The following is a 22671-nucleotide window of genomic DNA, read 5'->3' as shown; positions in this document are numbered from 1 at the left end:
TACATAATTTATCCACAAGAATCAAAGTACAATCAAAAGCTAATAACATTAAAAGTATCTTCCATGAAAAGAAAGGGGAAAAATGTCTCGGATATAGGTGACATTCTTGATGCCTCTAGAAATTATTATATGGAACATTTCCAAAAAGAAAATATACATATTGATCAATTAAATCTAGATGAAAAATGTTCTAATATAAAAAAAAAAGAAAAATTAAAACTAGATCTGCAAGCACCAATAGCCTGCAAAGAAATTACAGATACAATAAAAGAAGGTAAAAATAGTAAAGCTCCAGCTATAGATGGCATAATTATGGAAATATGTAAACTTTTTCATTCAAAGATACTATCCCTCTTCCATAAAACTATATTAGAAATTCAGTCAGAAGCTTTAATACCATCCTTTTGGAGATATTCCTTAATCACACCAATCCTAAAGGAAAACAAATCCCCAAATCTCTGTACCTCATATAGACCTGTATTATTGTTAAATAATGACTATAAGTTATTTATGACAATATTAACTAACAGAATGAAGATACCACTATCCAAAACAATAAATGATCAAACTTCACGTTGCTTAAGACCGAGGTAGAAAGGTTCATAGCCCCCATGCCAATGGACAATGCTGTCCAAGCTGCTGAAACCTATACAAAGGCACTCTATGATCATCTGCAGGAATGCATGGATCGTGCTATCCCAAGTAAAACCAAGACTCACTCCTCCAAGAAAAGGAAACCAGTTTGGTGGACCCCTGCCATAAACAGGCTCTACAATAGAAGGAGGAAACTAGTACAGCTAAGAGCAAAATCCCTAGAAGGAAAGACATCCCTGATCAGTATCAGCAAGAAACTACAAGCCCTCATTAAATCATCCAAGGCTAGCTTCGAAAGAAAAATTGCCAAGGACTCCAAAGAAAACTACAAAGCGTTCTTTAACTATGTCAAGAACCTAAGTGGAAATTCTCAGATCTGCTCTGAGTTGGTGCAGAATGGCACAAAATACACTGAACCGACTGATATTGCCAACATTTTGGCAGACAGGTTCAGTGCAAACGTCACACCCCTCTCACCCCCTAAAGGGCCCATAACCATACCAGAAGAATGTAAGGCCCCAGCAATCACCAACAAACAAGTTAAAACAGCCCTATCCAAATCCAAAAACGCAGCCTCAATGGGACCAGGCTGTGTCCCAGGCTGTGTCTTACAAGAGCTCCAAAATGAACTAAACCCTCACCTAAACACACTGTTCAAACTCAGCCTCTCTACAGGCTACGTACCCACAGAGTGGCACACAGCAACAGTTCTCCCACTCCAGAAAGGTGGCACCACAACAGACCCCGGGAACTATAGCCCTATAAGCCTGACTAGCCTGGTCTGCAAGGCTATGGAGCGCATCATCATGGAACTCATTAACAGAGACATTGGGAACCCAGTTTGGCTTTAAGGGCAGATCATGCCTCCTAAACCTGGTGGACTTCTTTGAGACAGTTACCAAGGCATTAGATGAGGGTAAGGAGGTCCACACAGCCTACGTAGACCTTGTAAAGGCTTTTGACACCATTCCCCATTCTGGTATTATAGACAAACCCACCCACCTGAACATTAACCCCTATGTCATGAGATGGGTTGCAAATTGGCTCACGGACAGAACCCACATGGTGAGAGTTGTAGACTCTAGGTCTGACTCTAAACCGGTTACAAGTGGCGTCCCCCAGGGCTCAGTCCTAGGACCCAGAGGTACAGGCACGCACAGGAGGACTTTGGCTGACCAATTTCGCAGACGACTGCAAACTAGGGGTCATAATTGATTCTCCAGCTGATGCAGACATCCTCCAGAAGGGTCTCACTGAGATAGATACCTGGTGTCAAAATCATGGCCACAAGCTAAATGCCAAAAAGTGTATAGTCATTCCTTTTGGATAAAACAAAGTACCTGTGAACTACCACATAGGTGGTAGTCCCCTAAATACAGAAAAGGTAATAAGGAATCTGGGGACCCAAGTAGATAGCAATCTCTCCTTTGATAATCATATTGCCAAGGTGGTTAGAAAATCTTTCTATGTAGCCCACCTAAACTCAAAAGGGTTCTCATCCAGAACAAAGGAGGTTATTGTACCTCTCTACTCATCAGTTATTAGACCCATTATAGAATACAACACCCAATTTGGGATGTACCTTACAAGACACCTGCAACAACTGGAAAGACCACAAAAGTACCTCACCAAGAGGATTACTGGCCACAAACAGATGACCTATGCAGCATGACTAAAGAAACTCCAGCTGTACTCGGTTGCATACTGCTTACTCAGAGGTGATCTCTGCTTGACATACAAGACCATGTCCAACCCAGTATTGATAGATATGCTCCACCTAAAAAAAAACAAATCCCTGAGAGCCACATGCTCTAGGGATATAAACCTTACCACAACAATAAACAGGACGTACTGGAAGGATATATTCCTGACCCAGAGACTCCCCATGCTTTGGAACAAGATTCCAATATACATCAGGCAGAGCCCCTCACTAGCACTCTTCAAGAGAAACCTTGACGGGTGGATGGGAAACAGAAAATTTCCCCGGGGATCACTGCAGTGGCTCTACTGGACAGAGGCGCAGGGAACTAATGGCTCTGCTGGTCAGAGGCACAAGGAACTAATCTAAGGGGGTGACAAAAGCCAGCACATTCTAGCTAGGCTTATAAATGCCCTTGGGCAGATAGCCTAGTACTTACCTATGAACCTATATACCATAGACACACACATGACAATATTAAAATGATAATTTCTCTTATAGATTATGTTAATAAAGAAAGTAAAGAAACACTCATAATTGGCTTAGATATAGAGAAAGTCTTTGATTCCCTAAATTGGGACTATTTATTCAAAATTCTGGTGTTATTTGAATTTCCTCCTTCCTTTGTTCATCTACTAAAGAATATATATACAAATAATTTAGTGTATGTTAAGCTAAGTCCTTTCACCTCTGAATCTATACATATAACAAAGGGAACTAAACAAGGATGTCCCATGTCAATGATTCTATTTGTTTTGGCTATTGAAATATTGGCAGATTCGATACATAGCAATATAAAAATCAAAGGTGTAGATGTTTATGAACAATACAGTTTTAAAGTAATGCTCTTTGCTGATGACATATTATTAACATTGTCCAATACAAAAGAGACATTAGAAGAATTAGATATTTTAATTGACACATGTTACAGGACTTCAGGACTCCATTTCAATAAATCAAAATCAAAATTTTTATTTTTAAATAAAAACAAGAATTGCAGACTAAGGGGAATCACAACACAAATCTACCTTAAAGTATCTAGGAATTGAGTTATGCAAGGATAATAATGAATTAGTCTCAAAAAGCTACAATAATATCATCAATACAATTAAAATCTCTGTGGAAAAATGGAACAAAATAATATTAACATTTGAAGATAGACTATAGTTAATAAAAATAGTTTTATTACCCAAGATTCTGTATATAGCTTTGGCAGTACAACTGTTACCAGAAAGGAAATAAACTCATGCCTAATAAAATTTGTATGGTTTCCCAAAAGAAACAGAATATCTTTAATACATCATATCAGTCCATGGAAACAGGGAGGATTAAACTTTCCTGATATAGAAACATATATAAAAGCATCAATATGTAAAACAATCTCAGACTGGATAAGTCCAAATTATTCTGCAAATTGGAAAGAATTACTAACTGTAATATCAATAAATTAATTTGATTTACAAAATAAATTTCAAATAACAGATCAAAACAATTTGCCATGGCACATATTATGTATTAATATGCAGTAGAACATAACTAAGCCCACTAAAACTTGTATGATTAATTATTACATTGACTCATTTAGGAAAATTATTAATGCAAATATAGATTTAAAAATCTGGTTTGATCTTTTAACACCATTCATAGTTACAAATAGCTATCTACATAAAATATACAGCAAAATAATTAATTCCTGGGAACAGAAAGGATTTGTTTGTAGTTTCAATGTATCAAAGAACTAAAAGTTCTGGATATGCAACAATAGAAACAACATACAAAATTCCACAACAAGGTTGGCTAACTATACAAAGCATTTTGATGCATTTTCAAGATTTATGCAGAATAATTAGTAATTCTTCATTTAAAGAAATACCTAAACTTATGAAATACCTATATGAAATCATATATAATGATTATGACATGGGAAATAGTATTTCAACAATTATAAAACAACACCCAAATCCTCATATTGGAATTATATAAGAAAAGGACACTCATTACAGCTAACTGAAGAAATTAAATCAAATATTTTATTATCAACAAAATATACATCCTTTACACAATACTGGAAAGTTTTTAATTGAAAATGCTTGCACAGAGCATTCTTAACTCCAGATACAATTACTAAAATGAATTCTTCCACAAAGGGAATATGTTGGAAGTGTGAGCAAATATACACTGCAGATTGGAATCACATTTTTTCGACTGTGTTAAAATTAAGCCATTTTGGAATGGTAATAAAAACTTTTTACAAGCTTTATTTAATGAATCATTTAACTTATCTAAAGCTCTGGTATTATTAAATGTCAGTGAAGAATAAACTGTTGAATCCATCACGAAAGAAGTCAAAGTCCTTATTGTTATATAATCCAACTTTTATTCGATAAAACAAGAGATGAGCGCTTTCACGTGCCACATGCACGCTTCATCAGATCTAAATTATAGCAATTCTTACTCTCTCTTTTATAGTTAAAATCCAATCTTAATTAGTTCAATTAAAATAATTATACAATTAAGTCAAACCAATAAATCAATTAGAAAAATGCTATTATTTAAAATGATAGTGTGCTTTTAGACTCAGATCTCCCTATAACATACCAACAAATGGTGTTTTCATAAACACAATCCATGTTTGATGGTTTCCATCAAACATAATGAAAATAACCACTTAGGCTGAGTATCTACTCACATATCTCTAATAGAAATGGAAGTACAATAAAAGTGGAGATACAGTTTTGTCTTGTCATATATATATTTAATTTTATTGTATCGATTGTTTCTATATAACATCCCTAACTACATAAGGCAAATAAAATGAAATAAAATAAAATTGTATATAATAAAATTGTATATAATATAATGGCCATACATCCATGGTTTTTGATATATCAAATAAACCATATGAACATCATCATCAATAATAATAGTAATAATAATAATAATAAAGCAATGAAGTTCCATAAATAATTAATTAATAATTGATTACCATATGATAAGGTATGGAATAAAGTCAATTAAGTGCATGCTATATTATACATACTCATTTAATATTATATATATTATTTATGTTACGCTTCTATTACTTATAATGGTATTATAAATGTGTAAGAAGGTCCTCATTTGAAGGAGTCAAATATGTATCTAGTATGGGCAGTTCTTGCAATCTCAAGGAAGTGTATAACAAGAAGATGGAATACAAACACAATACCAACTTTGGAAGACTTCTACAGTCTACTGAAGATCACAGCATTGTTGGAAATTAAAATTAAAGAATTAAGGATAAATCCTAAGACATTTATTAACAATCCATGGAAGAAAGTCTTATCATTGATTGACACAATAACTGAACAGATACATTCTGATAATTGGATTGTTATATCTATAAAGTAATTGTATATATTGAGCTCTGTTATAGTGTCAGGCTGATGTAAATAGCATACATAATTATTAAGATGTTATATACAAATACTATGAAATTTATTCAACTGTATTTGAAAAATAAATTATAGTGTCAGGCTGATGCAAATAGTGTACATAATTATTAAGATGTTCTATACAAATACTATGGAATTTATTCAACTGTATTTGAAAAATAACATTTTTGAGGGAAAAACATTCTGGCAAATTCAAGCTATAACTGCTAATGGAAGTTTTCACCAATAACTGTTGGGTATTGTACATAGCTCAAACTCTTACAAAAAATAATCTGACAAAACCAAATATAAATGGGGGACAAAGCCCCCCAAAAACAGGGACAATTTTTAAATATTGCTTTTATAAACTTAGAAAGTTGCTAGAATAAAAGGTCATGTGTTACCATGCATTTTGTGAAGGTTATGAAGTCTGAAACTCAAATGTCTGTCATTATTTAGTGAAGTCAGTCCTCACCGATTTGCCACAAAAATCCAGAAAACAACAAATTTTATGAGAAACAGGCCAAAAATATGAGGCAAATATCTGAACATTCTGCAAAAATCTGACCCATACCTCTCAAGAATCTAAATGGCAATGCTCAGATCTGCTCTGAGATACAACAGAATGGCATTAAATATACTAATCCCAAGGATATTGCCAATATCCTGGCAGATCAATTTAGTGCCAACTTCACCCCCCCCAACCCCTAAAGGGCCCATCTCAATACCAAAAGATTGCCAAATTCCGCTAATCACGGCCACACAGGTAGAAACCGCACTGTCCAAAGCTAAGAATACAGCGTCCATGGGACCAGATGAAATCCCAGGCTGTGTACTACATGAACTACAAAATAAACTGGCACCTCACCTAAGTTTCACGTTTAATCATAGCCTCACCTCAGACTTCATGCCCACTGAGTGGCGCACAGCTGCAGTTATCCCACTCCACAAGGGAGGATCCACCTTGGATCCCGGGAACTACTGTCCCATCAGTCTGATAAGCCTGATCTGCAAGGGCATGGAACGCATTAAGATGGAACTTATAAACAAAGACATTGGCAACCTTCAAACACTGGACCCCACCCAATTTGGGTTTGTGAAGGGCCGATCTTGTCTCCTGAATCTGATCAGTCTCCAGAGCTGTGGACAAGGGTAAGGTGGTCCACACAGCCTATTTGGACCTCGCCAAGGCCTTCGACACCATCCCCCACTCTGGAATCATAGATAAACTTACTAAGCTGGGCATAAATCCCTATGTCACTCATTGGGTTGCCAACTTGCTTACTGACAGTATCCGGACTGTAAAAGTAGCCGACTCCAAATCCAGCTCCAGACAAGTGACAAGTGGAGTATCTCAGGGTTCAGTCCTGGGACCACTCTTGTTTGGCATCTACTTCTCTGAAGTACAGGCCAACACTAAGGGACTCTGGCTAACAAAGTTCGCAGATGACTGCAAACTGGGAGCCATTACTGAATCCCCAAATGATGTGGATATTCTACAAAAGGGCCTTACAGAAACAGATGCCTGGTGCCATAGCCATGGGCTCAAGCTTAATGCCAAGAAATGTATAGTTATCCCCTTTGGAAAAAAAAACATATACCGATGAATTACCACATAGGTGGCAGTACACTAAACATTGAAAGTGTGATGAGAGACTTAGGGACACAGGTGGACAGTGGTCTCACTTTCGATAACCACATCGCCACAACAGTCAGGAAATTCTTCTATGTGGCACACCTCATCACTAAGGGCTTTTCATCCAGAAAAAATGAGGTCATTGTCCCACTGTACTCATCCCTCATTAGACCCATTATAGAGTATAATGCCCCATTTGGTATGTACCTCACAAGACTTCTGCAACAGCTGGAAAGGTCACAAAAATACCTCACTAAAAGAATCACAGGCCTAAAGCAGATGCCATATGCTGACCGTCTAAAAAAACTCCAGCTGTACTCTGTGACATATCGTCTACTCAGTGCGATCTCTGCTTAACATACAAGGCCATGTCAAACCCTGAGCTGTTGGACATGATCCACTTAAAGAAATCCCAATCCCTCAGAGCCCACACGCTCCAGGGATTTAAAGCTTGTCATCACAATGAACAAAACAAGCTGGAGGGATAGATTCCTGACCCAGAGACTCCCCATACTCTGGAATAGACTGCCCATACATGTCAAGCAGAACACCTCATTGGCCCTCTTCAAAAGGAACCTTGATGAATGGATGGGAGATGGGAAATTCCCCCCAGGGATCATGTCAGTCGCCCTGCTAGACAGGGGTCCAGAGAAGTAAATATTGTGGGAAGAAATATCCAGGGAATTGTTATGGCTAGGCTTGTATAGGCCCTAGGGCTGATAGCCTAGTACCAACCTATGAACCTAAGTGTACCTCATTATGAGGAACATACCTCATTTGGGCTCTTAAAAAGTTCACTTTCCTCGAAGTTCCTCAAAGTTCCACATTGAAAGACGCTGTCACACATTCAGTGTTTGAAAGACTCTGTCACACATTCAGTGTTTGGAATGTTTTTAAGTGAAATCCATTGTAAATAGAAATTAATCATATTAATTAATTAAAAGATCTTTATAAGTAAAAACAGCATATTTTAACCATCCTGTGACCTTCCTAGATGAAGTTGTTAGTAAGCCATTAGTATGCGTTCCACATTATGTCCATTTGTTCCACATTATAAGGGCTGGTGTTCCTCATTTTGGAGATGGAAGGTTGAGAGCTATGATCTGCACAGTTGAGAGATATGGAATTGTATATTGTGGAGGGAATACTCCAGCAACAGAAAGGATCTGGGTGTACATGCAGGCCAAACTTGCACTGGAAAAGGATGCATACAGGCCCAAACTAATGCTTTATGGCACTTATTTCACTAAGTTCATTATTCAGCAGGTAAATTCAGGCAGGATTAGAGGTGGTGGTAGAGGTGTTTTATTGCTGTCCACTGCTTCTGTCCCAAGCTATAGATAAAACACTTGATATCTTTGAGTATTTCATTGGTCCTCCTTATTTATGACCCACTTAGTTGTGTGAAGGCATTCCTCTAGGAATGTATAGGTTTCAGTGCCAGCTGTATTTTGATTAGCCCAAATTGGTTATTTTTGGTGAGTTTACTATCTGGTTTGATGGGAAATCCATGCTCATGTTAGATAACTAATGGGGTCTGCAACCCCATTAGTTTACACATACCTTTGGTTTAGATTTTTATGTTGGTGTATTAGCTTCTGCTCTTGTGGTGGTCTGAATTCTGTCTAGTTCATTTCACAGTACAACTTGTCTGTGTGGTACCTTCTTACTATGAATGGGTAGTCTGTTGGAATTACAACCTTGACACCCGTGAGGTTTTCTGCCCCAGTCTGTATCAGTTCCTCATGGAAATCAGTGCTGAATCCCAGAAGAGTTTCTTGTTTTCCACCTTGTCCACCTCATCACACCGGAGTCTTGGCATAACCAGAAACTTCCTTCATTCCATAGGACTGGACAAAGGCTGAAGCATTGCTACTGCCTTTTCTGTTTAAACAAACAATATGTTCTTTACCAACTAGTTGGTGCCCAAAATGGTCTGTGCAAATGGAGTCATGATTATTGATTGAACAATGCTTATCTCACTGACAAAAGCACAAAAAATTGACCCTGTATTTAGAGATCTGGCTATCTGTATTGACAATGAACTGCCCTTTGATCATGACATATCCACTATTATGACACACCAACTTTGTGATGCACAGAAGGACAACTCAAAACCAGCTGCAGTGTGCCAAAGCTTTATTCCAAAGTGGAGCACTTTTGTTCCTTCTGTTTTCAGAACTTCATCAGAACTAAAAATCATGTATTAAAACACTGTTTAAATAACCTACCAAAAGGTCACATGATATAAAAGTCACATGATAAAAAGAACAAATAAAATCGCAAACTGTCAAAATGCTTCAATTTTAAAATTGAATTAATTGAAACAGTCTCATTTAAACTAGGGTAGCTTGTGGCATATTTGCCACCTCAGTTCACAAGCATCCAAATGTAAATCCATATTCCTACCCTAAATGTCCTTCCTTACTTGTTAAATAATTAAAAATCTGAAGCTGTGTGTATTACTAACCATAACATGTTTGTAAAGAGCATTGGTAAGTTTGTTTTTCCTAATATCTAAACAATGCTCATACATGCAATCTCTTAACATCCTAGAGGTTTTTCCCACATAAAAGGTGAAAATGATAGCGCTCATCTTTGGAATAAAGCTTTTGCACATTACAGCTGGCTTTGAGTAGTGCTTCTGTGCATCACAAAGGTGTGTGTTGTTCATTTCTTCATTTGTGTGTGTGCTTGGGTTCTTATAACCATAATTATAGGGGATTCCTTTTTCATTACACAGCTTGTATCTAAAGGCGTAGCACCCAGATCCAGGGACATAATAGTTCCACTGTACTTCGCACTCATTAGGCTGACCATTCAATATAATGCCTCTTTTTGTATGTGCCTGTACAAACACTAATTGTACAGCTGGAATGACCTCAATGCTTCCTCACTAAAATTAATCATGGGCGTAAATCCTAAAAACTACACAGATTGTCTCAAAGTTTTGCCTCTCTTCTCAGTATCATGCAAGCTATTGAGAGATAACCTCTGCCTCAATTATAGCATCAACATACCCTGTTGTGTATTACTGGCTGCATCTTTCAAAGTACAATGTATATAAAATACCTGCACAAGGAACCTCAATCTCTGTTTTACAAGATTAACAAGTGATACATCCCACATTCCCCTTGAAGTATCACTTGCATAGAGGAGATTCTGGGGTGTATCACTTGAGTAGCAAAGAATGTGGGGGGTACATCATCCCTTATAAAATCATCCAAGGCTAACTTCAAAAGAAAAATAGCCAAGGATTCAAAAGATAACCACAAAGCCTTCTTTAGCTATGTTAAGAATCTAAGTGGCAACTCGCAAATATGCACTGAACTAGAGCAAAATAGCACAAAATATACTGAACCTACTGATATTGCCAACATCCTGGCAGATAGATTCAGTGCAAACTTCACCCCCCCCCTCAACAGGCCACCAACAGTACTGGAAAAGTGTAGTGTACCGGAAATCACAGATGCACAGGTGAAAATAACCCTTTCAAAAGCCAAAAACACAGCATCAATGGGACCAGATGGTGTCCCAGGCTGCCTCTTGCACGAACTACAGAACAAACTTGCCCCCCACCTAAACACGCTGTTCAACCTCTGCCTCTCCACAGGCTATGTGCCCATAGAATGGCGCACAGAAATGGTTATTCCACTCCACAAAGGAGGGGCCACAACTGACCCTGGTAACTATTGCCCCATAAGCCTGACTAGCCGGGTCTGCAAGGCTATGGAGTGCATCATCATGGAACTCATTAACAAAGACATTGGAACCTCCAAACACTTGACCCGACCCAGTTTGGCTTTGTTAAGGGCAGATCATGCCTACTAAATCTGGTTGACTTCTCTGAGACAATCACCAAGGCCATAGACGAGGGAAAGGTTGTTCACTCAGCCTACCTTGACCTCGCTAAGGCTTTCGACACCATTCCCCACTCAAGTATTACAGAAAACCTCACCAACCTGAACATAAACCCCTACGTTACGAGATGGGTTGCCAACTGGCTTACAGATAGAACTCACACAGTAAGAATAGCAGGCTCCAGGTCCGACTCTAAACCAGTCACAAGTGGTGTCCCGCAAGGCTCGGTCTTGAGACCCCTACTGTTCAGCATGTACTTCTCAGAATTACAGGCAAACACAGGAGGACTATGGCTAACCAAGTTTGCCAAAGACTGAAAACTGGGAGCCATAACTGACTATCCGGCTGACATGGACATACTCCAAAAGGGCCTTACTGAGACGGACACCTGGTGTCAAAGTCATGACCTCAAGCTAAATGCCAAAAATGCATAGTCATCCTGTTTGGGAAAAACAAAACACCCACAAATTACCACATAGGTGGCAGCCCCCTTAATACAGAAGAGGTAATAACAGATCTGGAGACCCAGGTAGATAGTAATCTCTCCTTTGACAATCATATTGCCAAAGTAGTTAGGAAATCCTTCTATGTGGCCCATCTAATTACTAAAGGGTTCACATCTAGAAATAAAGTGGTTATAGTGCCCCTCTACTCTTCACTCATCAGATCCATCATAGAGTACAATGCCCCATTTGGGATGTACCACACAAGACACTTCCAACAGCTGGAGAGACCACAAAAGTACCTCACGAAGAGGATTACTGGCCTTAAACATATGTCCTATGCAGCCCGACTGAAAAAACTCCAGCTGTACTCAGTGGCATATCGCTTACTCAGAGGTGATCTCTGTCTGACTTACAAAGCCATGTCCAACTCAGAATTGATGGACATGCTCCACCTAAAGAAATCCAAGTCACTGCAAGCCACACACTCTAGTGAGCTAAACCTCACCACAACAATAAATAAAACATGCTGGAGGGATAGATTCCTGTCACAGAGACTCCCCATGCTTTGGAACAAATTTCCAAACTACATTAGGCAGAGCCCCTCACTAACACTCTTCAAGAAAAACCTTGACAAGTGGATGGGTAACAGAAAATACACCCCTGGGATCACTTCATTGGCTCTGCTTGACAGAGGATTACTTAATTAATCAGTGGGGTGGCAAAAGCAGACACACTCTGGCTAGGCTTATAAATGCCCTCGGGCAGATAGCCTAGTACCTACCTATGAACCTATCACTTGTAACTTGCATAGAGGTGAATGTGGGATGGATCACTTGTGTAAAGGCAAATGTGGGGTGCATCACATGTGTAGAAGGGAATGTGGGGTGCATCACTTGCATAGAGGTGAATGTGAGGCACATTTGTTTAGAGGGGAAAGTGGGGTGCATCACTTCCGTACAGGGGAATGTGGGATGCATCACTTGTGTAGAAGGGAATCTGGGGTGCATCACTTATGTAGAGGAGAATGTGGGGCACATTTGTGTAGAGGGGAAAGTGGGGTGCATCACTTCCATACAGGGGAATGTGAGGTGCATCATTTGCATAAAAGGGAATGTGAGGCACATTGTTTGCATAGAGGGGAATGTGGGGTGCACCACTTACGCAGAGGGGAATCTTTGGGATAAAGCTTTTGCACATTACAGCTGGCTTTGAGTAGTGCTTCTGTGCATCACAAAGGTGGTGTGTCATTCATTTCTTGCATAGAGGGGAATGTGGGACATGTCATCTATTAACAATGGATGAATGAATTGCCAAACAGATCTGGTAATTTTAGTTTAGGACAAGACTGTAATTGAAATTATTTTATCTTTAATTGACGATGGTGGTTGTTCTTCTTTCGGCTTTTCCCAGTTAGGAGTCGCAACAGTGGAACTCCAGTCCGCTAATGATTGGCAGTAGATTTTTACGGTGCCATGGTGCCAGCTTGATGCCCAACCTTAAACGAAGGCACGTCCATTCTATGCATGTTTTTCAAATGCCACTCAACCGCGGGGAGGACATGCAGACTCCACACAGAAGACTCTCCAGCTGAGAATCGAACGGGAGAACCTCTTGCTGTGAGGCAACAATGCTACCGCTGCACCACCGCAGCTTCTTTAATTGAAGATGGTATAAATTAAAATAAATGAAATTAACTGCAGTGTTGTAAGGTCTGATAATTTAGTTAAGTTACTGGGTGTGTACTTTTAGCAGAGTGTCTGATTGTTATGAATGTGATGTATGTACTGAGTTTTCCAAAGAACTGTTAGGTGGTGGAAAGGGGGAGGTCTAAGTAATATTTTACATTGACTTTCATTTTTAGCCAAGGCCCTTGGGGTGTAGACAAACATCTGAAATGTCTCTGATTCTGCCTCTTATTTTTGCCCTGTTCCTTATAAATTTTTTTATATTCTGGTAAATTTCTGAGGATTACAGTCAGTCAGTCAGTAATGCCAGATGATAGTTTCATTTTTTTATTGTTCAGAAAATGCATATTGATGCAAAACCTGTTTTGTTTTATTAACTTTCAAGTGAATTAGATTAATATTTAAAATTGTCCCTAATGTGAGGCATTTTTCCTTCCATTCTTAGCTTTGTCCAGAATGCTTCAGCTAAGAAAATTATAGGTATGCATGCAGAGATTTTGGAATGAAATATAGCTTTTTGTGTTTTTTAGGTTGTCAGGGAGCTGTTTCCAAATGACAGATCAAAGTTTTTTAAATGGCAGACTTTCCTTTTGTGAATGGTTTGGTTTTGTCTCACCCTACCATGGTGGCATTTTGAGTGTATGCAACTCTAGTAGGTAAATCACAGCTGTATTTTTGGCTGGTGTTGGCTTGAGAAAATAAGATGGCAGCAAACTACAGAGGTCTTGTAGTAAATGATAAAGCTTGGAGCATCAGACACATAAGCAGTGCTTAATTTTTTTACTTTCACTTGGATTTAGTTTGTGTAATTTAGCTGCTTTTCAATACAGTGCACACAATACATATATGCAAAAACTGTATTTGGTACTAGAAGTTCTAACAGTTTGCAGGCTGTTATATAATGAATTATAGATACCTACTATACAAACTTTGATGCAAATTATTACTTCCTTGTTTAGTTACACTGCTTTGTCTGCTATACCATTCTATCAAGTCCTTGGGAAGATGTGTACGTAACATTCACCCAACTATACTTAATCATACCAGTGTAATCCTTAAAGAATGCAGGCTGTGAATTTAACCTCTGCAGACTGAATAGGAATAGACATCTCAAGCAGTGTAAAGCTGATTTCATGCTCCCAGATGATTGTTTAGTTTTTGACTTAAACAATAATATGTACATGTGATGAAAATGCTGTCATGCCTCAGATGATAGTGACCCTTTAGAGAAGGATTTTGGGGAGTTCATAGCTACTGTTGTTTAAAAATTCTTTTTTTCTTCTCTGAACTTACTCAAGATCTCTGATAGTTCTATGCCAGTGCAAACAGCTATAGTAAGAACAGATGCCCCTAGCAGGACTCAAACTTCTACGCCGAAAGAAAATAGTAACATGCATAAATATCAATTACAGCATTTGGCAGAAACTTTACATTGACCTTACAATGTACAAGTCATAAAATTAAAATGCCAAAAGAAGAGTAAACCTTTAAGGCTCAACAAGCAGTGGTAAAGGCCTTGTGACCTTGTGGTTGTGACTCCATTTCATTTTAACTGGATTTATATGGAAAAGTAACTGTGATCTGATTGTGTGGTGATAAGATGTATGATGTAACACCCCGATAAAAAGACTGTAGGACTGGGGTCAACATAAACCTGACAGCAGGAATAACTAACTTTTCATGAAAGTACGGTAGATGAGTGAGATTCATATTGTCTGAGGAAATTTCAGTCATGCGACCCAGTTTTAAATTCGACCTGCTTCATTTTTTCGCTTCAACTATGCAACATTCTTTGGACATTGTCATAGTAACCAATACGCCTTGGAAAAACAAATGCCCTTTTTCTTGTAAAATGTTTGGTTGTTCCCCCTAACCTGCACATATCCATATAACAAGGCAGTTTTTCCATTCTTTAGGGTTGTCTCATCTGTTTGCAAGGCTAATGAAATGACTCCACGGCACTGAAGAGGAAACAGTCATTATACCCTTTAACATTTTAAATGAAAAACTTGAGAATAGGCAGAAAGTTAATACCATGTAGACTATTAGATAATAATCTTTCAAACATGAAAAGTAAATTCCAGCACCTCCAAAAGCACATGCTGAAAGTATGAAAAGCAAGATTTTAGAAGAGGAAATTGTACTCATTTGCTCTGTAGGATATATAAGGACTTCTCTATGTACTTACCACCCGCGGTGGTGGTGCTGCGGTAGCATTGTCGCCTCACAGTAAGACGCGGTCCGGTTCGATTCTCAGTTAAAGCATCTTCTGCATGGATACATGCGTGAATGGGCATACCTTCGTTGAAGGTTGTGCATTAGGCCTGGTAAGCCAGTATGTAAAAATCAACTGCCAATCATTATTTTATTTATTTTATTTAAATTTGTTGACCAGGAGTGTCCGACTGGACGTAAGTCCATTTTCAGCGGAGGCCCGGCGAGAAAAGCTCCACAGTTAAAATAAACAGACAGTATATACATTGGATTACATAGTGAATAACAATTTACATAGCAATTACTTACAACATATTTCCAGATGAAGAACATAGTACATCAGTAGACAACTAGAATCTTTATCTGTGAAGTGCATACCAGACATTAACAAATGTTACAAGAAGAAGCAGTTTGTGCTGTTTAATAAGTACTGGCTTATGAGCATCTGAGCTTGCTATAATCAAGGTAGTTAGTGGAGTGGAAAGAAAGGTAGTGGTTGGATGGGGTGGATGATATTAGAGTGGGAGTTGCAAGGGCATAGCCAGCATGTTTTAGTTGCGCTTTTAGTAAAGTTTTGAAGTGGGTGCATGATGGTATGGAGGTAATTGTGGGTGGGAGTGAGTTCCATAATTTGGCTATGGTGCAAGAGAATAGTGCTTCACCAGCAGAGTTATTGGCCTTAGTGATCTGCAAGTGATTTCTGCTGCTGGATCTTAGTGGTCTGGTGGTGCGATAGGGTTGGAGTAGATTCTGGAGGGATGGGACATTTAGTGGATGGTTTACTAGTTTGTGGAGAGTTGATACCACTGAAGGAGGTGAGGGAGTTCAAGCCAGCCCAATTCAGCAAGTGAGAGACAGTGGTGACTACGGTAGGATGCCCCTGTGGTGACCTTGGCGATTTTGTTGTAGCAGGTCTCTAGCTTGTTTAGATCACATTGCCTTAGGTTGGTATATATTGTAGAGGCATAAAGTAGGGTGGAGATAAGGTGGGAATTTGCTATTGAAATCTTTGCTGCTTTGGTGAGAAATTGCTTATTTCCCTAGTTTTTGTGGACTTTTTATAGTCATGGATATGTGAATGCCAAATTTTAGTTTATTGTCTATTTCTAGCAATTTGGTGTGTACAGTTGGGTATATAATGGTGTTGTCTTTGATGTTAAAGTGAGAGTTGTTTTGAGTATGTTTGGTGGGTTGGAAGATGAGTAGTTTAGTTTTGTTTGGGTTGAGTATTAATCGGGCATCGGATAACCATGTTTCAACAGAGGAAAAGGCTTCCTGTGTGACTTTTGCAGTTTTGGTAAACAGATGATGGTCGAGTCATCTGCATATTGTATGAGTGTGCCATGTTTGGTGGCAGAGGCTAGATTATTGGTGTAAACAGAGAAGAGTAGGGGTCCAAGGATGGATCCTTGGGAACCCCTATGGGGACAGGTAGTTGGGGAGATATGTCATTCTGCCATACAATGGATTGTTGGTGGTCAGACAGGTAACTCTGAAACCAGTTGGTGAGGACAGAGATAAGTTGTTTGTGTGGGACCATGTCAAATGCTTTAGATAGGTCTAGGAAAGTAGCAGAGGAGAAGTAGCCATTGTTTTTATGCTGAAGGACAGTGTTAGTAAAGGAGAGTAAGGCAGTGGTGGTGCTATGGTTTGGTCTGAAACCATGCTGAGTACTGGAAAGGAGGTTGTTAGTAAGGAGGTAGTCTGAAACCTGTGAGTGTATGCATCTCTCTAGTATTTTGAGCAGTGGGGAGAGAATAGCTATGGGGCAGTGATTGGTTAGTTCTGTGGAGGGAATTATATGACTTTCCACAGTGTTCTGACAGAGATCGGTGAATCAAGATGGATACTGGGTAGGCCAGAGCAGGTATTCACTTGGGAGGCTGTCTGCTGCTAATTTGGTGGGTTTAAGTTTAGTTAAGAGTTTTTATGTTGGAGGTAGGTACAGGAGAAAAAGAAGGCAGTGGGGAGATTACTAGTTGAAGGTGTGGGTTGCAGGGGAGGGGGGTTGTGTTGTTTAGCTAGTGATAGTATGGTTTGGTGAAGTGTGTGTTGAATGAGGAAGCAATGTTTTCTGAGGAGTGAGGGATGTTAGAAGGGGGTACTGCTTTTACTGGGGGGAGGGAGAGTTTTATGGGACCCAGAATTGTTTGGGGCTGTGTTGTGAGGGAGGGAGGGCAGAGGCAGACTTATAGGGATTTGTCCTGTTTTATCAGCTTTTTGACTCTGTGCATAGTTCTAAGCTGAGGGTTTGGTTTTGGCCAGTGCTCCCCAGGCTTTATCCCTGTTTTTCATTTCTGACTTAGTGGTTTTCTGTAGCCATGGGGAGGTTGTGCTTTGGTTCTGGAGAATCTTGGGGCATGGTAATTAAGGATGTTCAGGAAGGTAGTATTGGATGCCAGTTACATTCTTTGAGGTTTTTGAGTAGGAATGTTGGGGAGTGATCACTGGACCAGCTGACTGAACCGGACTGGAGTTCCGCTGTGGCGACCCCTAACCAGGAAAAGCCAAAAGACACAAACAAACAAGTTAGTTAAGTCATTGCCCTGAGCTGTGCATGTCTCTGTGAGTATGCTGCCATACACTGCTCCAGCAGACTGGTATCATCTTCACAACTGACTTTCTGCTCGAAAGCTACCACTTCCCAGCATAACCTCCTGCTGTCCATGACTCTGACTAGGATTAAACTGGGAATTAATTAGTGAGAGATTCATGTGCTGTCCATGACTCTGACTAGGATTAAATTGGGAATCAATTAGTGAAAGATTCATGTGCTGTCCATGACTCTGACTAGGATTAAACTGGGAATGAATTAGTGAGGGATTCATGTGCTGTCCATGACACTGACTAAAAACAATTTGGGTAGTGAAAAACTGAATGAGTGAGGGAGTCATGTGTTGTCCATGACTCTGACTAGGATCATATTCGGTACTGAAAGATTGAATGAGTGAGGGATTCATTTCTTGTCCATGACTCTGACTAGGAATATATTTGGTAGTAAAGGTATGAATGAAAGAATGAATCAGTGAGGGGTTCATATGTTGACCATGGCTATCACTACCCAATTTAATCCTAGTCAGTCAATGAAAGGATGAATGAAAGAATTAATGGATGCATGAGTGGGGATCCATGTGCTGGCTCACCACTGCTTCCTCTTCATATATTGTGACCTGCTGTATAATTTGTGTGCCCATGTGACATTAATTTGGTGTGTGCCCATGTGACATACTGTGACGCCCGTGCCCTGGCCCAGCAATCAAGGAACATCAATTCTCACCACTAACACCAGAGTGTCATATATGAGGAAAGGATAAGAAATACACAGAGTAAAGTGCTATTTCACTTAAGAGCACACAGAGATCACAGTCAGTCTGGGGCTGGTCGCTTCCTTGCTTCCCAGGTCCCCAATAAGACTCCCCACTGGAACCGCTATAGGGTCCAGATCTCAGCCTAGCTGGGCAAGCTAAAATTTCCAGCACCCTCTCTGTCTAACCGGTTCTTCATGTCCCTGCCCAAGTAGCTGACACACACACACATTGAGATAAGAGTTTACACAACCACAACCACACAGACACTTCTGGGGATGGCTGGCACAGGTTCTCCAGATGTGGCCCTTTTACCCAGACTATATGGTAGTAATTACTGCCACCACCCAGCTAACATTTATCAGCTACTCAAAGGCCCTTAAAAGGGTGTCCAATTATTACTGTGCGATATTATTATCCAATTGGTAGTATAGCCCAGGGCTAAAGCTGTAGGAGTGGTTTTGCACAGTTTTACCAAAGGCATACATGTACTCTAAAGAGCTTGAATTATTTATACATAAACCAACCACAGTTAAAAAGTTTTAAAATATTTAATAATAAATAATTAAAACCACAAGACAATACTTTCTACTACACAGTCAGTGCTAGTCAAGAGAGTTCAGAGATCACACAGAAATACTTAAAAATAAATCAGTAGTACAGTTTTGACATCACAGAAAAACACTTAGTCTAAACTTTCTAATTACTAGCTATTGCTACAAGAAAATACACTTCTAAAATAACTTACTTACACAGAGCAACAGGCAGTGCTGCGAGTTGGATAGTCAGACAAAAATGCTTTATAATCTCTGGTTCTTACTGTTTAAAGTAAAACTGCAGTTCTGATAAAACATTACATCATCTTTTACACTTTCCTGGTGTTCACATACTGACAGAAACTGCATTTACATTATTTTACACTTAGAGCAATAAAGAACATTCCACATTTAAATTCTGGTCATTAACTTTAGCCTTAAAACAAAAGACAGGATGCTTACTCCAGACTCATCGACTCCAAATTCTAACTTCAAAGGAACAGACATAAAGTAATTTTAATTTCAAAGGACCAATAAGAAATGCTTTACTTAGCTTTCTTTACAGTAGAGGGCAATGCTGCCACATTATTTTAAGTTCAACATTTCACAGTATTTACAAACGATAGAATTGTGTATCAGTTCTGGTTGACTAGGCTGGCAGCCTTCACCCATCTTTACCAGTCTTCACATTTCTCCCCCCACAAATAACTCAAGCTAGTTTTTCAAGTGACACCTGAGAAATGCCGCTTGAGAGGGTCAGGTCTATCTGAGTATGCCTACCCCATTCCCTGTCTTGAGAGACAATCTGCAGTGGCATTGCCACTCCCACTGCGGTGCTGCACTGACATATCATATGCTTGCAACCCCAGGTTCCATCTTAGCAACTTGGCATTTTGCTGACTGGTTCTGTTTAAACATGTTAGGGAGTTGTGATCTGTAGTAACAGGGAATTTCCTTCCATACAGATAAGGCTGAAGTTTCTGTAGTGCCTACACTATGGCTAGACATTCCTTCTGTACAGCTGCATAGCATTCCTCCCTGGGTTGTAGCCTATGACTGATATAAACCACTGGGTGCTCTTCCCCCACTGAAGAAATCTGGTTAAGTACAGCCCCCACCCCATGGTTTGAAACATTCACCTGCACAACAAATTATTTGCTGTAATCTGACTTGGCTAATGCAGGGGATCCTCCCAAACCTTCTTTAAGCTTCTGGAATGCCCGCTTACATGCTGGGGTCCACAGTACCTTATCTGACCTGTTCTTCCTTGTCAGGTCTGTGAGGGGAGCAGCTATGGTACTATAACTGGGGACAAACTTTCTGTAGTACCCTGCTGTCCCTAAAAATGCCCTCACCTGCTTTTTAGTAACAGGTGCAGGCCATGCCTGAATGGCTTTCACTTTGGCAGGTTCTGGCCTTATCTTCCCACTCCCCACTCTATGTCCTAGGTAGGAGACCTCCGCCATACCCACCTGATATTTGCTCGGCTTAATGGTCAACCCTGCCCTCTGTAGTCTGCCCAACACCTCCCTGACATGCCAAAGGTGCTCTGGCCAGGAATGGCTGTAGATGGCAATATCATCTAGGTAAGCAAGGTCAAACCCTCCTGCTCCTGGTAGGATATGATCTACCAGCATCTGGAAAGTCGCTGCGGTATTCTTCATCCCAAAGGGCATCTTTGTGAACTCACACAAGCCAAAAGGAGTCACAAAGGCTGACTTCTCTCTAGCACTGGGAGTCAAGGGCACCTGCCAGTAAACCTTGGTAAGATCAATGGTTGTAAGATATTTAGCCCCACCCAGCTGCTCTAGGGCCTTATCTGTCCTAGGCATGGGGTAAGCATCTGACTCTGTGTGACTATTTAATTACCTGCAGTCCACACAGAACCTGGTGCTGTTATCCTTCTTTGGCACCAGCACCACTGGGGAGGCCGAGGGACTGTTGAACTCGAATCACCCCTAGTTCCAACATTTTCTGTACCTCCTCCCTCAGAGTCTGACTCTCTCAGGCACTCTATAAGGGGCCTGCCTAATAGGCCTTTGGGGTCCTGTATCCACCTGGTTTCCCAGTGAACATGTCCCCAAATTCCTGCAACACTGCTCAGATTTCTCAAACCTGGGTAGGAGATAGCTTCTGGGACATTGCTACCCCTTCCACTGAGGTGTCAGCCCAAGCCTCACTGAGGAGATCAGTCCCCAGATCTCCCTCAGACTCCTCCTGCAATCCACTGCAAATGCTCAGCACAAGGTCCTCCCTATCATGGTTAGGTTTCATCATGTTAACATGGTATAATTTGTGCCCCTGCCATCTGCGTAGCAGTTCCACCATGTAGTTAATATCACTTACCTTTCTTACCACCTTGTAGGGACCCTCCCAAGCTAGTTGCAGCTTGTTGTGTCTGGCAGGAATGAGAACCATTACCTGCTGCCCCACAGCATACTCTCTAGCTTGAGCATTCCTTTCATACCACACCTTTTTCTGTTGTTGGGCTTCTGCCAGGTTCTTCTGGGCCAAGCCCATGAGTTCCTTGAGCCTTGTCCTGAGGCTCAGTACGTATGCAGCAGCAGACTCCTTGTGAGACACGCACTCACCTTCCCACTCATCTTGAATTAAATCTAGAGGTTCCCTCACCCTATGCCCATACAGCAACTCAAAGGGTGAATAACCTGTGGATTCCTGGGAAACCTCTCTGAAAGCAAGCAACAGATAGGGCAAATATTTGCCCCACTCCCTTTTAAAATGATGTGCAAATGCCTATAGCATGGACTTGATTGTAGAGTGTAACCTCTCAACAAGACCATTAGTCTGGGGATGGTAGGGTGTGGTCTTCATGTGCTTCACCCCACAGGACTTCCAGAGACAAGCCAGCAGGCCTGACATGAAATTGGCACCTCTGTCAGTCAGTATTTCTTTTGGGAAACCTATCCTGCTGAAAATCTCTAGCAAAGCATTTGCCACCTTCTCTGCCTCAATGGAGGACAAAGCCACTGCCAAAGGGTATTGTGTAGCATACTCCACTACCACTAGTATATACTTTTTCCCTGTGGAACTTGCTGTACTCAGGGGACCCACAATATCCATAGCTACCCTCTGAAATAGCTCCCAATCACAGGCAAAGGCATCAAAGGAGCTGTCACCTTGTCACCTGCCTTGCCTACCTTTTGGCACTGCTCATAGGTCTTGCAGTACCATGTTACATCTCTGGAAATTCCAGGCCAATAGAAGTTCTGCATAATACACCCCTTTGTACATTTTATGCCCATATGACCTGCAAAGGGAATG

General features: G+C 40.2%; 1 protein-coding gene across 6 annotated transcripts in view; it reads left to right on the top strand.

Annotated features, from left to right (window-relative positions):
• Nucleotides 1-22671, top strand: part of LOC122815900 (alpha-aminoadipic semialdehyde synthase, mitochondrial-like) — a 1133057-nt gene that overhangs the window by 40254 nt on the left and 1070132 nt on the right. The window lies entirely within an intron of this gene.

The sequence above is a fragment of the Protopterus annectens genome, chromosome 11.part0 (assembly GCF_019279795.1).
Source record: "Protopterus annectens isolate FY-2018-M chromosome 11.part0, PAN1.0, whole genome shotgun sequence".
NCBI classification, from domain to species: Eukaryota; Metazoa; Chordata; order Ceratodontiformes; family Protopteridae; genus Protopterus; species Protopterus annectens.
This window is presented reverse-complemented; position numbering and strand designations above follow the sequence as displayed.